The sequence below is a fragment of the Pseudophryne corroboree genome, unplaced genomic scaffold (assembly GCF_028390025.1).
Source record: "Pseudophryne corroboree isolate aPseCor3 unplaced genomic scaffold, aPseCor3.hap2 scaffold_221, whole genome shotgun sequence".
NCBI lineage: Eukaryota > Metazoa > Chordata > Amphibia > Anura > Myobatrachidae > Pseudophryne > Pseudophryne corroboree.
The window spans coordinates 126,550-142,416 of record NW_026968857.1 but is presented as its reverse complement, the minus strand read 5'-3'; the positions used below and the strand labels follow the sequence as shown (position 1 = coordinate 142,416).

The 15,867-nt window shown below is 48.0% G+C and overlaps 7 non-coding genes and 1 pseudogene across 7 annotated transcripts; all 8 read left to right on the top strand.

Annotated features, from left to right (window-relative positions):
- Positions 1–11,779: 11,779 nt before the first annotated feature.
- On the top strand, positions 11,780–11,943 carry LOC135007707 (U1 spliceosomal RNA). Its single transcript, XR_010207633.1, has one exon. It is a non-coding gene; the product is annotated as a U1 spliceosomal RNA (small nuclear RNA).
- A 152-nt stretch (positions 11,944–12,095) lies between these two features.
- On the top strand, positions 12,096–12,258 carry LOC135007777 (U1 spliceosomal RNA). Its single transcript, XR_010207700.1, has one exon. It is a non-coding gene; the product is annotated as a U1 spliceosomal RNA (small nuclear RNA).
- A 671-nt stretch (positions 12,259–12,929) lies between these two features.
- Positions 12,930–13,093, top strand: LOC135007743 (U1 spliceosomal RNA). The gene has a single exon (XR_010207667.1). It is a non-coding gene; the product is annotated as a U1 spliceosomal RNA (small nuclear RNA).
- Positions 13,094–13,245: 152 nt separating this feature from the next.
- LOC135007767 (U1 spliceosomal RNA) lies at positions 13,246–13,408 on the top strand. The gene has a single exon (XR_010207690.1). It is a non-coding gene; the product is annotated as a U1 spliceosomal RNA (small nuclear RNA).
- A 670-nt stretch (positions 13,409–14,078) lies between these two features.
- LOC135007738 (U1 spliceosomal RNA) lies at positions 14,079–14,242 on the top strand. Its single transcript, XR_010207662.1, has one exon. It is a non-coding gene; the product is annotated as a U1 spliceosomal RNA (small nuclear RNA).
- Positions 14,243–14,394: 152 nt separating this feature from the next.
- On the top strand, positions 14,395–14,536 carry LOC135007818 (U1 spliceosomal RNA; annotated as a pseudogene).
- Positions 14,537–15,228: 692 nt separating this feature from the next.
- Positions 15,229–15,392, top strand: LOC135007681 (U1 spliceosomal RNA). The gene has a single exon (XR_010207608.1). It is a non-coding gene; the product is annotated as a U1 spliceosomal RNA (small nuclear RNA).
- Positions 15,393–15,544: 152 nt separating this feature from the next.
- On the top strand, positions 15,545–15,707 carry LOC135007783 (U1 spliceosomal RNA). The gene has a single exon (XR_010207705.1). It is a non-coding gene; the product is annotated as a U1 spliceosomal RNA (small nuclear RNA).
- Positions 15,708–15,867: the final 160 nt, after the last annotated feature.

The window sequence follows — 15,867 nt, the reverse complement described above, 5'->3', positions numbered from 1 at the left end:
AAACGCATTGTCGCTGCCCACTGGAGAGTGTATATTCACTTTGGAGAAGTGCGAACACTTGAGCAGCAGAGCGCCTGCAAAATCGTTTCAAAATAAGACCAGCACTGTAGTTACACTTCGTGTGCGTTGATTCTAACAACCGAGGGACGGCTTTTGATGTCACACACCCATCCAGCGAATGCCCAGCCACGTCTGCATTTCTTCTGCCACGCCTGCATTTTTCCAAGCACTCCCTGAAAACGGTCAGTTGCCACCCAGAAACGCCCTCTTTCTGTCAATCTCCTTGTGGCCTGTTCTGTGATTGGAATAATCGCTAGAACTAGTGCAAAACCACAATGGACTTTGTACCCGTACGATGCGCATGCACATTACGGAGCATGCGCATGCACAGATTAGCCATTTTTTTTCAACTGATTGCTACGCAGCGAACAACGGCAGCATGCGATCAACTCGGAATGACCCCCTATATACATAGAAACATGGATTTTTTACTGCAGGAATTATGGTTAGTTTAGGGGTATCGGTTAGGGTCAACAGAGGTGTAGCTAGGGGTCCAAGCGCCCCTGGCAAAGTAAGGGACTGGCGCCCCCCCTTTCGATAAAGCATTGCAGTCCATTGGCGGTTACCATGTTGGAGCCACAGCAACTGACCCCCTCCCCCACACGCTGCCCTACATCATCGGCTGGGATTCACTGTTGGTGTGAAGCCACTGGGAACAGTCTGGTAGCATTAGCAGCAGTCTGTGTCATAGATAGGGAAGGCAGAAGGTTAACTAGCTAATAGCAGTCTGTTGGCAGCAGAGGCTGGGCGGGGGGCTGAGAATGAGCCAACGCTGATCAATGTCCAGTCTGCTTAGACAAAAATATTTTGTGATCAGGGCTGGTTCTAGACCAAAGGAGCCAATGGCAAAAATTTCCTTTGGCACCCCCCCCCCCCCACACACATACACACACACCAAAAAAGAACATATCCCAGTTTAACATAACGCTATGTGGTGCAAGGTGTGGAGCTGGTTACTTGTATCAGACCTCTGACATTTGCCTTTTCACCCATATTGCATACTTTTTCTTGCAGGTTGTGTCTTAATTCAAGAAGTGTTCTAAGTACTTCAGCTTAGTATCTTTACTGACCCCTCTTTACCCCACACTACATAACTGACCCCTCTATACCCTACACTACATCACTGACCTTTCTATAACCATCACTGCATTACTGACCCCTCTATACAGTACACTGACCTCTATATACCTGCTAGTACATCCCTGATGCCTATATTCCCTAAGCTAAATCCCTGATGCCTCTATTCCCTACGCTACATCCCTGACGCCTCTATTCCCTATGCTACATCCCTGACGCCTCTATACCCTACGCTACATCCCTGATGCCTCTATTCCCTACGCTACATTCCTGATGCCTCTATAACCTACGCTACATCCCTGACGCCTCTATACCCTACGCTACATCCCTGACGCCTCTATACAGTACAATGCATTACTGATCCCTCTAGACCATACATCCTCATTACATCAGAGAGATAGTGAAACACTGGAAAAAATAAGGATAAAGTGGACTACAGAAACTGATGCTCTAAACAAAGGAGAGAGAGAGAAAAGCACAAGGGAAAGTGGGCAATCGGAACACCATAGAGAGAGGAGAGATAGAAATGCCTGAAAAAGTAAAGGGGGTTGGGTATGGCATCCGGCGCTCGGGATTCCAGCAGTCACATGATACCTAATCCTAACCCTCTGGGGGGGTGGCGGATAGGGCTAACCCTCAGGGGGTGGCAGCTAGGACTAACCCCCCCCCCCCTCCTAGTGCCTTCCCTAACACCCGCTCCCCCGGTCCTAACCCTCCCTCCAATACTCGCCTTCGGGATGTTGGCTGTCTGTGTGCCGGCACCAGTCTCCCAAGTGGTGTCAGGATTCCAACATCGGTCAAATGACCGCCGGTATACCGTCTGCCGGGATGGTAAATGTATCCTGAGGACAGGTAGTGAGTGTGGAGGGATAGGTGGTTCAGTAAAATGTAACAGCTCAAACTGCGATCATTCACTGATAAATTGATTTATAGCTCTCCCTTTTTAACCATTGCAGTCATAAAAGCAATGTTTTTTAAACTTTTAAATAAAGCTTGTTAGCAATGCATCCCCAGCACACTGTATATGCTGGGAGATGTAGTTCTCAATATGAAAACATTTAATTACTGTATGAACTAGAGATGAGCGGGTTCGGTTTCTCTGAATCCGAACCCGCCAGAACTTCATGTTTTTTTTCACGGGTCCGAGCGACTCGGATCTTCCCGCCTTGCTCGGTTAACCCGAGCGCGCCCGAACGTCATCATGACGCTGTCGGATTCTCGCGAGGCTCGGATTCTATCGCGAGACTCGGATTCTATATAAGGAGCCGCGCGTCGCCGCCATTTTCACACGTGCATTGAGATTGATAGGGAGAGGACGTGGCTGGCGTCCTCTCCATTTAGAATTAGAATAGATTAGAGAGACACTTGATTTACTAATTTTGGGGAGCATTAGGAGTACTCAGTAGTGTACAGTGCAGAGTTTTGCTGATAGTGACCAGTGACCACCACTTTTATTTATAATCCGTTCTCTGCCTGAAAAAAGCGATACACAGCACACAGTGACTCAGTCACATACCATATCTGTGTGCACTGCTCAGGCTCAGGCCAGTGTGCTGCATCATCTATTATCTATATATAATATTATATATATCTGTCTGACTGCTCAGCTCACACAGCTTATAATTGTGGGGGAGACTGGGGAGCACTACTGCAGTGCCAGTTATAGGTTATAGCAGGAGCCAGGAGTACATAATATAATCCGTTCTCTGCCTGAAAAAAGCGATACACAGCACACAGTGACTCAGTCACATACCATATCTGTGTGCACTGCTCAGGCTCAGGCCAGTGTGCTGCATCATCTATTATCTATATATAATATTATATATATCTGTCTGACTGCTCAGCTCACACAGCTTATAATTGTGGGGGAGACTGGGGAGCACTACTGCAGTGCCAGTTATAGGTTATAGCAGGAGCCAGGAGTACATAATATATTATATAGTGAGTGACCACCAGACACACAGTGCAGTTTATTTAATATATCCGTTCTCTGCCTGAAAAAAGCGATACACACAGTGACTCAGTCAGTCACATACCATATCTGTGTGCACTGCTCAGGCTCAGGCCAGTGTGCTGCATCATCTATATATATTATATATCTGTCTGACTGCTCAGCTCACACAGCTTATAATTGTGGGGGAGACTGGGGAGCACTACTGCAGTGCCAGTTATAGGTTATAGCAGGAGCCAGGAGTACATAATATTATATTAAAATTAAACAGTGCACACTTTTGCTGCAGGAGTGCCTCTGCCAGTGTGACTAGTGACCAGTGACCTGACCACCAGTATATAATATTAGTAGTATACTATCTCTTTATCAACCAGTCTATATTAGCAGCAGACACAGTACAGTGCGGTAGTTCACGGCTGTGGCTACCTCTGTGTCGGCACTCGGCAGCCCGTCCATAATTGTATATACCACCTAACCGTGTTTTTTTTTTCTTTCTTTATACATACATACTAGTTACGAGTATACTATCTCTTTATCAACCAGTCTATATATTAGCAGCAGACACAGTACAGTGCGGTAGTTCACGGCTGTGGCTACCTCTGTGTCGGCACTCGGCAGCCTGTCCATAATTGTATATACCACCTAACCGTGGTTTTTTTTTCTTTCTTTATACATACATACTAGTTACGAGTATACTATCTCTTTATCAACCAGTCTATATATTAGCAGCAGACACAGTACAGTGCGGTAGTTCACGGCTGTGGCTACCTCTGTGTCGGCACTCGGCAGCCCGTCCATAATTGTATATACCACCTAACCGTGGTTTTTTTTTCTTTCTTTATACATACATACTAGTTACGAGTATACTATCTCTTTATCAACCAGTCTATATTAGCAGCAGACACAGTACAGTGCGGTAGTTCACGGCTGTGGCTACCTCTGTGTCGGCACTCGGCAGCCCGTCCATAATTGTATATACCACCTAACCGTGGTTTTTTTTTCTTTCTTTATACATACATACTAGTTACAAGTATACTATCTCTTTATCAACCAGTCTATATATTAGCAGCAGACACAGTACAGTGCGGTAGTTCACGGCTGTGGCTACCTCTGTGTCGGCACTCGGCAGCCCGTCCATAATTGTATACTAGTATCCAATCCATCCATCTCCATTGTTTACCTGAGGTGCCTTTTAGTTGTGCCTATTAAAATATGGAGAACAAAAATGTTGAGGTTCCAAAATTAGGGAAAGATCAAGATCCACTTCCACCTCGTGCTGAAGCTGCTGCCACTAGTCATGGCCGAGACGATGAAATGCCAGCAACGTCGTCTGCCAAGGCCGATGCCCAATGTCATAGTACAGAGCATGTCAAATCCAAAACACCAAATATCAGTAAAAAAAGGACTCCAAAACCTAAAATAAAATTGTCGGAGGAGAAGCGTAAACTTGCCAATATGCCATTTACCACACGGAGTGGCAAGGAACGGCTGAGGCCCTGGCCTATGTTCATGGCTAGTGGTTCAGCTTCACATGAGGATGGAAGCACTCAGCCTCTCGCTAGAAAAATGAAAAGACTCAAGCTGGCAAAAGCAGCACAGCAAAGAACTGTGCATTCTTCGAAATCCCAAATCCACAAGGAGAGTCCAATTGTGTCGGTTGCGATGCCTGACCTTCCCAACACTGGACGTGAAGAGCATGCGCCTTCCACCATTTGCACGCCCCCTACAAGTGCTGAAAGGAGCACCCGCAGTCCAATTCCTGATAGTCAGATTGAAGATGTCAGTGTTGAAGTACACCAGGATGAGGAGGATATGGGTGTTGCTGGCGCTGGGGAGGAAATTGACCAGGAGGATTCTGATGGTGAGGTGGTTTGTTTAAGTCAGGCACCCGGGGAGACACCTGTTGTCCGTGGGAGGAATATGGCCGTTGACATGCCAGGTGAAAATACCAAAAAAATCAGCTCTTCGGTCAGTTCGGTGTGGAGGTATTTCACCAGAAATGCGGACAACAGGTGTCAAGCCGTGTGTTCCCTTTGTCAAGCTGTAATAAGTAGGGGTAAGGACGTTAACCACCTCGGAACATCCTCCCTTATACGTCACCTGCAGCGCATTCATAATAAGTCAGTGACAAGTTCAAAAACTTTGGGTGACAGCGGAAGCAGTCCACTGACCAGTAAATCCCTTCCTCTTGTAACCAAGCTCACGCAAACCACCCCACCAACTCCCTCAGTGTCAATTTCCTCCTTCCCCAGGAATGCCAATAGTCCTGCAGGCCATGTCACTGGCAATTCTGACGAGTCCTCTCCTGCCTGGGATTCCTCCGATGCATCCTTGCGTGTAACGCCTACTGCTGCTGGCGCTGCTGTTGTTGCCGCTGGGAGTCGATGGTCATCCCAGAGGGGAAGTCGTAAGCCCACTTGTACTACTTCCAGTAAGCAATTGACTGTTCAACAGTCCTTTGCGAGGAAGATGAAATATCACAGCAGTCATCCTACTGCAAAGCGGATAACTGAGGCCTTGGCATCCTGGGTGGTGAGAAACGTGGTTCCGGTATCCATCATTACTGCAGAGCCAACTAGAGACTTGTTGGAGGTACTGTGTCCCCGGTACCAAATACCATCTAGGTTCCATTTCTCTAGGCAGGCGATACCGAAAATGTACACAGACCGCAGAAAAAGAGTCACCAGTGTCCTAAAAAATGCAGCTGTACCCAATGTCCACTTAACCACGGACATGTGGACAAGTGGAGCAGGGCAGGGTCAGGACTATATGACTGTGACAGCCCACTGGGTAGATGTATGGACTCCCGCCGCAAGAACAGCAGCGGCGGCACCAGTAGCAGCATCTCGCAAACGCCAACTCTTTCCTAGGCAGGCTACGCTTTGTATCACCGCTTTCCAGAATACGCACACAGCTGAAAACCTCTTACGGCAACTGAGGAAGATCATCGCGGAATGGCTTACCCCAATTGGACTCTCCTGTGGATTTGTGGCATCGGACAACGCCAGCAATATTGTGTGTGCATTAAATCTGGGCCAATTCCAGCACGTCCCATGTTTTGCACATACCTTGAATTTGGTGGTGCAGAATTTTTTAAAAAACGACAGGGGCGTGCAAGAGATGCTGTCGGTGGCCAGAAGAATTGCGGGACACTTTCGGCGTACAGGCACCACGTACAGAAAACTGGAGCACCACCAAAAACTACTGAACCTGCCCTGCCATCATCTGAAGCAAGAAGTGGTAACGAGGTGGAATTCAACCCTCTATATGCTTCAGAGGTTGGAGGAGCAGCAAAAGGCCATTCAAGCCTATACAATTGAGCACGATATAGTAGGTGGAATGCACCTGTCTCAAGTGCAGTGGAGAATGATTTCAACGTTGTGCAAGGTTCTGATGCCCTTTGAACTTGCCACACGTGAAGTCAGTTCAGACACTGCCAGCCTGAGTCAGGTCATTCCCCTCATCAGGCTTTTGCAGAAGAAGCTGGAGGCATTGAAGGAGGAGCTAACACGGAGCGATTCCGCTAGGCATGTGGGACTTGTGGATGCAGCCCTTAATTCGCTTAACAAGGATTCACGGGTGGTCAATCTGTTGAAATCAGAGCACTACATTTTGGCCACCGTGCTCGATCCTAGATTTAAAGCCTACCTTGGATCTCTCTTTCCGGCAGACACAGGTCTGCTGGGGTTGAAAGACCTGCTGGTGACAAAATTGTCAAGTCAAGCGGAACGCGACCTGTCAACATCTCCTCCTTCACATTCTCCCGCAACTGGGGGTGCGAGGAAAAGGCTCAGAATTCCGAGCCCACCCGCTGGCGGTGATGCAGGGCAGTCTGGAGCGACTGCTGATGCTGACATCTGGTCCGGACTGAAGGACCTGACAACGATTACGGACATGTCGTCTACTGTCACTGCATATGATTCTCTCAACATTGATAGAATGGTGGAGGATTATATGAGTGACCGCATCCAAGTAGGCACGTCACACAGTCCGTACTTATACTGGCAGGAAAAAGAGGCAATTTGGAGGCCGTTGCACAAACTGGCTTTATTCTACCTAAGTTGCCCTCCCACAAGTGTGTACTCCGAAAGAGTGTTTAGTGCCGCCGCTCACCTTGTCAGCAATCGGCGTACGAGGTTACATCCAGAAAATGTGGAGAAGATGATGTTCATTAAAATGAATTATAATCAATTCCTCCGCGGAGACATTGACCAGCAGCAATTGCCTCCACAAAGTACACAGGGAGCTGAGATGGTGGATTCCAGTGGGGACGAATTGATAATCTGTGAGGAGGGGGATGTACACGGTGATATATCGGAGGGTGAAGATGAGGTGGACATCTTGCCTCTGTAGAGCCAGTTTGTGCAAGGAGAGATTAATTGCTTCTTTTTTGGGGGGGGTCCAAACCAACCCGTCATATCAGTCACAGTCGTGTGGCAGACCCTGTCACTGAAATGATGGGTTGGTTAAAGTGTGCATGTCCTGTTTTGTTTATACAACATAAGGGTGGGTGGGAGGGCCCAAGGACAATTCCATCTTGCACCTCTTTTTTCTTTTCTTTTTCTTTGCATCATGTGCTGATTGGGGAGGGTTTTTTGGAAGGGACATCCTGCGTGACACTGCAGTGCCACTCCTAGATGGGCCCGGTGTTTGTGTCGGCCACTAGGGTCGCTAATCTTACTCACACAGTCAGCTACCTCATTGCGCCTCTTTTTTTCTTTGCGTCATGTGCTGTTTGGGGAGGGTTTTTTGGAAGGGACATCCTGCGTGACACTGCAGTGCCACTCCTAGATGGGCCCGGTGTTTGTGTCGGCCACTAGGGTCGCTAATCTTACTCACACAGCTACCTCATTGCGCCTCTTTTTTTCTTTGCGTCATGTGCTGTTTGGGGAGGGTTTTTTGGAAGGGACATCCTGCGTGACACTGCAGTGCCACTCCTAGATGGGCCCGGTGTTTGTGTCGGCCACTAGGGTCGCTAATCTTACTCACACAGCTACCTCATTGCGCCTCTTTTTTTCTTTGCGTCATGTGCTGTTTGGGGAGGGTTTTTTGGAAGGGACATCCTGCGTGACACTGCAGTGCCACTCCTAGATGGGCCCGGTGTTTGTGTCGGCCACTAGGGTCGCTAATCTTACTCACACAGTCAGCTACCTCATTGCGCCTCTTTTTTTCTTTGCGTCATGTGCTGTTTGGGGAGGGTTTTTTGGAAGGGCCATCCTGCGTGACACTGCAGTGCCACTCCTAGATGGGCCCGGTGTTTGTGTCGGCCACTAGGGTCGCTAATCTTACTCACACAGCTACCTCATTGCGCCTCTTTTTTTCTTTGCGTCATGTGCTGTTTGGGGAGGGTTTTTTGGAAGGGCCATCCTGCGTGACACTGCAGTGCCACTCCTAGATGGGCCCGGTGTTTGTGTCGGCCACTAGGGTCGCTAATCTTACTCACACAGCTACCTCATTGCGCCTCTTTTTTTCTTTGCGTCATGTGCTGTTTGGGGAGTGCACGCTTAGATCAATAAATGCACAGCCAAATGGCTTTGCACAGCCTACACCATTGGACTTAAGTAGAAGACTATTACAAGTGAAACCAATAATTGAAATCTGTAACCACACCCCACCCCCTCAAATGCCAGGCAATAAATTACCTTAAAAACAACAACCAGGCATTCCACAAAGATTAAACTGGGTCTATATCATTCAAAACTTTAAAAAAGTACTTAAAAATCACATACTATGCGATAATGTTTCAATTTGCATTACCCAGCAGAATTAGCTTTGCATATATAGATATAGTGCAGCAGAATATATTGGTGGTTGTAGTCAATTGTAATTACCTGTAGGTGACAAGAAGAGAAGAAACGTCAATTCACAATCGATATCAGCTGAAGATAAATTAACGCTGATTGAACGCTGCTGTTATGTGTCAATTTTATCACGCTTTGATAAAAATGCACGCTTGGATCAATAAATGCACAGCCAAACGGCTTTGCACAGCCTACACCATTGGACTTAAGTAGAAGACTATTACAAGTGAAACCAATAATTGAAATCTGTAACCACACCCCACCCCCTCAAATGCCAGGCAATAAATTACCTTAAAAACAACAACCAGGCATTCCACAAAGATTAAACTGGGTCTATATCATTCAAAACTTTAAAAAAGTACTTAAAAATCACATACTATGCAATAATGTTTCAATTTGCATTACCCAGCAGAATTAGCTTTGCATATATAGATATAGTGCAGCAGAATATATTGGTGGTTGTAGTCAATTGTAATTACTCAGCAGAATTAGCTTTTCATATATAGATATAGTGCAGCAGAATATATTGGTGGTTGTAGTCAATTGTAATTACCCAGCAGAATTAGCTTTGCAAATATAGATATAGTGCAGCAGAATATATTGGTGGTTGTAGTCAATTGTAATTACCCAGCAGAATTAGCTTTGCATATATATAGTGCAGCAGAATATATTGGTGGTTGTAGTAAATTGTAATTACCCAGCAGCAGCTCTACTGCACTCAACATCACCAGTGCTCACAATATATATAATGCTATATACTATGCCATAGTGGTGCTTACTATATAACACCCCCTACTGCGTTCCCCCTGGCAATGAGCATGACACCCAGAGAGTGAAACCCCTGGCAATGAGCATGACACCCAGCACGTGAAACTCTTGGCATTGAGCAGTTTTTGTAAAAGTAATTAGAAGCTTTACTGTAGGGCATAGTGTATCACAGATATTGTGGTGAGTGACATAATATGTTCCAAAGGGCATTAATGTGTGGGGCTTACCCTGCACAGAAACAAAATAACTCACCCAAATCTAACTCTTTCTGCACATGTTATATCTGCCTCCCCTGCAGTACACATGGTTTTGCCCAACTGCTAACAAAATTCCTGCTGCGATCAACTTGGAATTACCCCCATCGATTGATGTTTTCACACTGCTCGTGTATATAAGACATAGGGCCTAATTCAGTTTGGATCGTAATACGCGTTCCAACCGCAAAAACTATGAAGAGGATGGGGGCATATACGCAGGGTCCATCCTGTGCATGTGCCTACATTTTCTCCGGGTGCCCCGCAGAAAATACGAATGCCTCTGCCTGTCAATCAGTAGAGGGCGTACCTTCGCAGGTATATCGCGATCATGAGCCATGTCTCCCATTTTTGTCATTATAGGTGCTCTGTGAGCTGCTGGCCATGCCCCAGCCCCTCTGTCTCCCGTGAATAGAGATTGAGGCTTATTCAGACCAGATCGCTTCAATTTATTTTCACCCAGCGGGCAATCTGGTTTGCATTGCACATGCGTATGCGCCACAATGCGTAAGTGCGACGGCCCGGAGATCACAAGAAGATTGACAAGAAGAGGGTGTTTGTGTGGGTGGCAACTGAATGTGTCTAGGGAGTGTCCGGAAAAACACTGGAGGGACCCGGCGTTTTGTGGGAGGATTTGTGACGTCACCTCAATGGCTGAGTAAGTGCTGAGCTGTGCAGCTCTTGTGCACATGTGATCACACACCTGCACAGCAAATTTTCCCTTCCGCTGTAGGCGACAACTACCTGATTACAGGGATGCAAAAAACACACCCTAGCGATCAGGTCTGAATTACCCACAATGTGCATATTTGCAGAGCAACAAGCTACAGGGAGCCTTCCACCCCCCATCCACCCCCTTCCCCATGGGAAGGGGGGGGGGGGTGTTTGGGTTAGCTGGACATTCCCCAAAAAAGTGACTGTCCTGCAAAAATTGGGATAGTTGGGAGGTATGTTCAAATACATTTATTGTTTTGCATGCAGGGTAAATACTGGCTTCTTTGACATTTAGCCACAAATGCTGCACAGCTGAATTACAGTATTACACTGCAATTAACAGTTATGCTAGGACATTCCCCCTCCCAAATCTACCTCTCTCTGCATGTTACATCTGTCCCACAGTGGCGTGCGGTGAGGTCAGTGGCTAGTGAGGCACTACAGCCATAATGTCCGCCGAATCCTGCCCATGACCCTTAGCCAATGCCCGCTACTGCCTCTGAGCCGATACCCGCTGCCACCGCCAATGGCTTACAAACTCGCCCACAATCAACTGACCCAGCCCTCCGCACTATCCTGACTTCTCCCGTCTGCTTACTTTGTGCTTTCCAATGCACAATGCAAACTACAGGTAGTACTGCAGGGCCCACACCCTTTTACTTGCCTTACAGAGCAGCTCTGGGGCTGTTACAGTGCCCAGCTGCTGCAAGAAATCAGCTTGAATGCTTCAGGGGCTGGGGCATAGCCAACATGAGCCCCACACCGAAGGAGGGTGGAGGTGTTTAATGCGAACTAGGGGTCATCCAAGCGCCGCAAAAGGCCGCCATGCCCTGCACGCCCCTTTTCTCTTTTCATATGCAGACGAGAGTTGAAGCCAACTTTGACCCACTGCTTGGATGGCATTACCATATGCAAATCAATCTGCTGCAGGCCTTCCCCCAGGAATGCTTGCACTAGTTGTTGCATTTGGTTTGTTGTTTGGGGGTGCTTCAGTATTAGGCAGCCTTCTGCCCTCCCATGTTCATCTGAAAATATGTGTTCTCCCTGCAGTTGTTGTCCCCAGATGAGAGTTCCCTTGTGCTGCCTCAGTTGAATCTCCTTTACTTGACAGAGATGTGCCTGAGCAGCGGCCCTCCCCAGCCCTATCTCAAATCATACTTATTTTGCATAGGAGATACCATGGTCATGAAGATTGTTTTCCCAGGGTGAGGTTCATTCATTGCATTCTGGGTATGCTGACCCCTGTGATTTCCCCAAATGTGGGAAACTCGACTGCATTATTTGTGGTAGTGGGGGACTGTGTTTGTGCTTTCCTCTGGTCAGCTCTGGTAAAAGTCAGATTTCTTTGTCTCAGATCTTCCTCTAGCCTTGTTCTTCTTTCGAGAGTTCCCTTGTGCTGCCTCAGTTGGATCTCCTTCACTTGACAGGGGGGTGCACGAGCAGCGACCCTCCCCAGCTCTAGCCCAACTCCTACTTACCTGCCAGGTGAGATACTATGATCAGGAAGGTGCTTCTCCCAAGGCAAGGCTCACCCATTGCACTCTGGGTGTGCTGCTCCTGCGATTTCCCCAAATGTGGGACACTTGACTGCATAATTTGTGTTTCCTCTGGTCGGCTCTCATATAATTCAGATCTCTTTGTCTCAGGTCTTTCTCCAGCCTAGTTTGCTGTCTGTTTCCACTTCTCTTTTCTTGAGCCGCTCCCTTCTATGCCCTTGCGCACTATCCTGACCTCTCCCGTCTGCTTACTTTGTGCCTTCCAACGCACAATGCATACTACAGGTAGTGCTGCAGGGCCCACACCCTTTTACATGCTTTACAGAACAGCTCTGGAGCTGTTACAGTGCCCAGCTGCTGCACGAAATCATCTTGAATGCTTCACGGGCTGGGGCATAGCCAACATGAGCCCCACACCGAAGGAGGGTGGAGATGTTTAATGCGAATTAAGGGTCATCCAAGCGCCACAAAAGGACGCCATGCCCTGCACATCCCTTTTTTCTTTTCATATGCAGACGAGGGTTGAAGCCAACTTTGACCCACTGCTTGGATGACATCACCATATGCAAATCCATCTGCTGCAGGCCTTCCCCCAGGAATGCTTGTACTAGTTGTTGCATTTGGTTTGTTGTTTGGGGGTGCTTCAGTATTAGGCAGCCTTCTGCCCTCCCATGTTCATCTGAAAATATGTGTTCTCCCTGCAGTTGTTGTCCCCAGATGAGAGTTCCCTTGTGCTGCCTCAGTTGAATCGCCTTTACTTGACAGAGATGTGCCTGAGCAGCGGCCCTCCCCAGCCCTATCCGAAATCATACTTATTTTGCATAGGAGATATCATGGTCATGAAGATTGTTCTCCCAGGGTGAGGTTCATTCATTGCATTCTGGGTATGATGACCCCTGTGATTTCCCCAAATGTGGAAAACTCGACTGCATTATTTGTGGTAGAGGGGGACTGTGTTTGTGCTTTCCTCTGGTCAGCTCTGGTAAAAGTCAGATTTCTTTGTCTCAGATCTTCCTCTAGCCTTGTTCTTCTTTCGAGAGTTCCCTTGTGCTGCCTCAGTTGGATCTCCTTCACTTGACAGGGGGGTGCCCGAGCAGCGACCCTCCCCAGCTCTAGCCCAACTCCTACTTACCTGCCAGGTGAGATACTATGATCAGGAAGGTGCTTCTCCCAGGGCAAGGCTCACCCATTGCACTCTGGGTGTGCTGCTCCTGCGATTTCCCCAAATGTGGGACACTTGACTGCATAATTTGTGTTTCCTCTGGTCGGCTCTCGTATAATTCAGATCTCTTTGTCTCAGGTCTCTCTCCAGCCTAGTTTGCTGTCTGTTTCCACTTCTCTTTTCTTGAACCGCTCCCTTCTATGCCCTTGCGCACTATCCTGACTTCTCCCGTCTGCTTACTTTGTGCCTTCCAACGCACAATGCGAACTACAGGTAGTGCTGCTGGGCCCACACCCTTTTAGTTGCCTTACAGAGCAGCTCTTGAGCTGTTACAGTGCCAACTGCTGCAAGAAATCAGCTTGAATGCTTCAGGTGCTGGGGCATAGCCAACATGAGCCCCACACCGAAGGAGGGTGGAGGTGTTTAATGCGAATTAGGGGTCATGCAAGCGCCGCAAAAGGCCGCCATGCCCTGCACATCCCTTTTTTCTTTTCATATGCAGACGAGGGTTGAAGCCAACTTTGACCCACTGCTTGGATGACATCACCATATGCAAATCCATCTGCTGCAGGCCTTCCCCCAGGAATGCTTGCACTAGTTGTTGCATTTGGTTTGTTGTTTGGGGGTGCTTCAGTATTAGGCAGCCTTCTGCCCTCCCATGTTCATCTGAAAATATGTGTTCTCCCTGCAGTTGTTGTCCCCAGATGAGAGTTCCCTTGTGCTGCCTCAGTTGAATCGCCTTTACTTGACAGAGATGTGCCTGAGCAGCGGCCCTCCCCAGCCCTATCCCAAATCATACTTATTTTGCATAGGAGATATCATGGTCATGAAGATTGTTCTCCCAGGGTGAGGTTCATTCATTGCATTCTGGGTATGATGACCCCTGTGATTTCCCCAAATGTGGGAAACTCGACTGCATTATTTGTGGTAGTGGGGGACTGTGTTTGTGCTTTCCTCTGGTCAGCTCTGGTAAAAGTCAGATTTCTTTGTCTCAGATCTTCCTCTAGCCTTGTTCTTCTTTCGAGAGTTCCCTTGTGCTGCCTCAGTTGGATCTCCTTCACTTGACAGGGGGGTGCCCGAGCAGCGACCCTCCCCAGCTCTAGCCCAACTCCTACTTACCTGCCAGGTGAGATACTATGATCATGTAGGTGCTTCTCCCAGGGCAAGGCTCACCCATTGCACTCTGGGTGTGCTGCCCCTTTGATTTCCCCAAATGTGGGAAACTTGACTGCATAATTTGTGTTTCCCCTGGTCGGCTCTCATATAATTCAGATCTCTTTGTCTCAGGTCTCTCTCCAGCCTAGTTTGCTGTCTGTTTCCACTTCTCTTTTCTTGAGCCGCTCCCTTCTATGCCCTTGCGCACTATCCTGACTTCTCCCGTCTGCTTACTTTGTGCCTTCCAACGCACAATGCGAACTACAGGTAGTGCTGCAGGGCCCACACCCTTTTACTTGACTTACAGAGCAACTCTGGAGCTGTTACAGTGCCCAGCTGCTGCAAGAAATCAGCTTGAATGCTTCAGGGGCTGGGGCATAGCCAACATGAGCCCCACACCGAATGAGGGTGGAGGTGTTTAATGCGAACTAGGGGTCATCCAAGCGCCGCAAAAGGCCGCCATGCCCTGCACGCCCCTTTTCTCTTTTCATATGCAGATGAGGGTTGAAGCCAACTTTGACCCACTGCTTGGATGACATCACCATATGCAAATCCATCTGCTGCAGGCCTTCCCCCAGGAATGCTTGTACTAGTTGTTGCATTTGGTTTGTTGTTTGGGGGTGCTTCAGTATTAGGCAGCCTTCTGCCCTCCCATGTTCATCTGAAAATATGTGTTCTCCCTGCAGTTGTTGTCCCCAGATGAGAGTTCCCTTGTGCTGCCTCAGTTGAATCTCCTTTACTTGACAGAGATGTGCCTGAGCAGCGGCCCTCACCAGCCCTATCCCAAATCATACTTATTTTGCATAGGAGATACCATGGTCATGAAGATTGTTCTCCCAGGGTGAGGTTCATTCATTGCATTCTGGGTATGCTGACCCCTGTGATTTCCCCAAATGTGGGAAACTCGACTGCATTATTTGTGGTAGTGGGGGACTGTGTTTGTGCTTTCCTCTGGTCAGCTCTGGTAAAAGTCAGATTTCTTTGTCTCAGATCTTCCTCTAGCCTTGTTCCTCTTTCAAGAGTTCCCTTGTGCTGCCTCAGTTGGATCTCCTTCACTTGACAGGGGGGTGCCCGAGCAGCGACCCTCCCCAGCTCTAGCCCAACTCCTACTTACCTGCCAGGTGAGATACTATGATCATGAAGGTGCTACTCCCAGGGCAAGGCTCACCCATTGCACTCTGGGTGTGCTGCTCCTGCAATTTCCCCAAATGTGGGACACTTGACTGCATAATTTGTGTTTCCCCTGGTCGGCTCTCGTATAATTCAGATCTCTTTGTCTCAGGTCTCTCTCCAGTATAGTTTGCTGTCTGTTTCCACTTCTCTTTTCTTGAGCCGCTCCCTTCTATGCCCTTGCACACTATCCTGACTTCTCCCGTCTGCTTACTTTGTGCCTTCCAATGCACAATGCAAACTACAGGTAGTGCTGCAG